General features: G+C 43.7%; 1 pseudogene; it reads right to left on the bottom strand.

Annotated features, from left to right (window-relative positions):
* Positions 1-290: 290 nt before the first annotated feature.
* Positions 291-448, bottom strand: LOC129406715 (U2 spliceosomal RNA; annotated as a pseudogene).
* Between the last annotated feature and the right edge of the window lie 3,411 nt (positions 449-3,859).

Here is a 3,859-nt window from a genome sequence, read left to right as displayed (position 1 = left end):
TTACAGTATCAGACCAGCTGCCTGATCATAGCCTCCCTCAAATACAGGAAATGAGCATCAGCAAAGAGATTTTCACTTTATGCTACAAGGGAGATGGAACAGCCAATTTGCTGTTGCTTATCTGTGTAGCCAGCACAGCCTGACAGTGACATTCAAACCTAGTTCTCAAATATTTCTCATCCTCATCAAGCTCCTCTGAAAACTACACAGTTCCTCTTTCACCTTCACATCAATAGTTTCCGATTTTCAGTATATACCTTATTCTCTACTGTCTGTCCCCCCAAAGAATGAAAAATGCCAGGGGATTCCTCTAGGTGTAAAATGGACAGATTTTACCATATGCCTGTATATATGTGTGTATATATGTATATGTGTATATATATGCCAGATATTAAACTGACAAGAACAGATACTACACTTGATATAAGCCAAAAGGCCAAGAAGTGAACTGGAGCAATAGCATAGCGGGTAGGACATTTGCCTTGCACGTGGCTGACCCGGGTTTGATTCCTTTGTCCCTCTCGCAGAGCCCAGCAAGCTGCTGAGAATATCCACACAGCAGAGCCTGGCAAGCTACCCGTGGCATATTTGATATGCCAAAAACAGTAACAACAAGTCTCATAATGGAGACGTTACTGGTGCCCGCTCGAGCAAATTGATGAACAACAACTGACAGTGCGACAGTGCTACATTGATATGTGTGTGTGTGTGTGTGTGTGTGTGTATCGGTTAATCCTATCTTGACAACTGTGTCTTTATAAGCATTGAGACTTTGTAATTAAGAGAACTTGGGTGGGGAGAGAACCCTTCATATTGTCTAATTATTGTAACAATCTCAATTGCTTTTCTCCAGATTTTTAGGCTAATGACTCAAGTGTCCACTGAATCTTGGCCACAACCCTGATGAAAATGCTCACCAGAAAAAAAGTTTTAACATACTTAGCATGCTAAATTCACTTCAATGAACTATTTAAGACAGTAGAGATGAATGGGGAAAGGGATGGCCACCTGAGTGTCTTTAATTTGCTGAGAGTCACATTCTTTTCTTTCTTTTGGTTTTTGGGCCATAGCCCATGTAGTCAGGGTTTTCTCTATGATCAGGTATTACTCCCAGGGATACTTGAGGCACCCTATGCAGTTCAGGGAACTGAGCCCAGGTAGGCCACATGCAAGACAAGTGTCTTGCCCACTGTACTGTTCCTCAAACCTAAGTCACATTATCTCCCATCTGATTCTGATTTACTTATTTAAGCATTCGATTCCGAGGCTTTGTGTAATTACAGAGAAACATGTTCTGCCCACCCTGAAATCTAAGAAAAGCAAATATTCTCCAGTCTGGAAGTTGTCTTTAAAAATTGCTCTGACCATAAAGTGCCATCAAGCAAAAAACACCCCTGGAGCAATCCATTTGCCTTTACCAAAGTTTCGAGAAAGGAAATCCCAATCCACAGCTCCAGTTGTACCTAGTTGTACTCTCTCTCTCTCTCTCTCTCTCTCTCTCTCTCTCTCTCTCTCTCTCTCCTTTCTGTACTACCCTCCAGAGCTGAGGCCCATTTCAGCTGCTTTCCTGCTCTGCTGAAACCTTTGTCCAGCCCGTTGATGCCAGAGCAGCTACAAACACATCCTACATTGCTTCATCCACCCTTAGTCTTTGCTGGGGTTGGGGAGCCTGTTAAGAATGGTGGAGAGTGGGGGTAGAGTGAGGCCCTGTTATCATGCAAAGAATTGCTAACTGTGGACCTCTGACTTTGTAATTTGTTCTTTATGGACTCGCCTGCAGCCAATAAGTAAAATCAATAGTCTTTGCTGAAGAGTAAGCAAGTGCCAGTGTGTTATGTGACAGGGGGAGATGCGTGTGCTTACCAGGGGTCAGGGGGCCGCATCAAATTTCTCTCTAGCTTCTTTTCAAAAAGCTCCATCCATTTAGGGAGCATTCGTCATTGGCAAATGCCGCAACCGGGAGTAAGAAAGTCTGCTGCTCTACTTCGCTCATTGAACGAGGTTTGTTTTCAACAGCCTGTTCAATAATGTCACTGGGAAGAAATTATGCGAGGAGAATAAAATGCTTAGAGCCCATTTATTTATTCATCCATTCATTCCTGCAGAATTCCAGTAGCTGTTGCATCCTCCTGTATGTGAATCTGGGGTGGGAGGCAAGGAGTGGCCCAAACATTTTGCTTGTTCTAGTTCTTTCCAAGAAACATAGGAGTCCTTTTCTGTGGCCATGGAATTGATTATCTGTAGCTGAAGCCAGAGGGAGAGTAGATGAGCTGGAGGGAACGCAGGCCTTGCTGGAGGCCAACATGAGGGGACAATGTAAATCTATGAGATAATTTGGCTCTTGATAAGATGCCAAGAACCTTTTGGGTTTCTCCTCTGTGCCATCAGACCCAGGGCAATCATGGAGATGGATAGAAAACAAACGACTAATGAGTGGAAGTGGATATTCAGAAGAGCTAAATAAAACGTGCTTTTAAGCTCAGCTGTCTTATCACCGGCATTTCTCCAGTTGGCTCAAATCTGTTTGAAGGTTCAGCTCAGAAAAAGGGATTTCACTCTTAAGCAGAATTTCTTAACCTGCTATTAAACTGAAACAAGTCAGTCGATGAGGGATTTCTCTTCGTCCTCAGGGAACTTGGCAGAATCCACAAATATAGCAGACGCCGGGCAGGGTGGCCAAAGCCAGGCTGTGGGCATGACTTCAAGAGGCCAGCAGTCAGTTAATCAGACTAGAAAATTCTCCTTAAGGGTAAAATAAACCTGGGGTATGTCTAGAACAGAGCTTGTCGTTAGTAGTTTCTTGTGGCTCCTGAAGTCAACTTGATTTTGCTGTAGCTTCATTGTCATGCTGCGTTATTTTTGTTGTTTTTGTTTTTAATTTCTATCCAGGGGTTAACATACAGGGTGTGTGAATCTCTCATTCAAAAAGTGAAAAATACAGGGCCAAGAAATAGTACAGCATGGAGAGTGCTTGCCTTGCATGCAGCAACTTGGGTTCAATCCTCAGCATCCCATATATATGGTCCTCCAAGCACCACCAAGAATAATCTCTGGGTGCAGAGCCAGGATTAACCCGAGCACCACTGGCTGTGACTCCCAAGCAAACAAACCAAAAAAGTGAAAATGCTTACCAACAAAAGTGTTTCAGTGGTAGAATAAGGTGAAATCTCATGACCCTTTTGAGGATTTAATATTGTGTGGTCTCAGAATTGTGACTCAGTAAGATTGCATTTTCTCACATGGACTCATTCTGATGAAAATTCCTATCTGCTAAAATTACATCTAAAACCCAGCCAGTGTTTTGTTTATTTCATGTTGTCTTTGACATCACAGAGTTCCAGTGTGATGGTAACCCAAGCTGTATCTTACAGGGCCTCACATCTTTCCCCTTATACCTAGTAGAAAGCCCTCCCGGGGTTGTGTCTTACATGTTTGTAATGTTACTTTCAGAGTTCAATAATCAATTCATCCTTCTATGAGCAAAATTTGAGTCTGACTGTTTTTGTTTTCTTGAGTTGTGGGGGGTTATCCTGGGTGATGCTCAGGAGTTACTCCTGGGTCTGTGCTCAAGGTCACTCCTGGCAGTGTTGGTATGAGGAAATACTGCCAGGAGTGACCTTGAGCAGACAGAGCTGGTGCCTTTCCATATGGGAAGTCGGCCTGCACCGTATCACTGGGTTCTTCCTCCTCTGGTCTTTGTGGACCACCCCCTTATCCCCACCATGGTCCACTTTAAACCACTCCCATGAGCTCAACTCTTCCTATTGGTACCTTTCCTAAGCCAGAACGTCAGGGACCATGGGCACCAGGGACTTTTCCTGCCTTTGAGACAGGAATTAGTGATTGAGTTGATGCTTTT

Source organism: Sorex araneus, chromosome 7, assembly GCF_027595985.1.
Source record: "Sorex araneus isolate mSorAra2 chromosome 7, mSorAra2.pri, whole genome shotgun sequence".
In the NCBI taxonomy this organism is placed as follows: Eukaryota; Metazoa; Chordata; class Mammalia; order Eulipotyphla; family Soricidae; genus Sorex; species Sorex araneus.
Note: the sequence above shows the minus strand (reverse complement) of the source record. Positions and strands in the feature narration are given on the sequence as shown.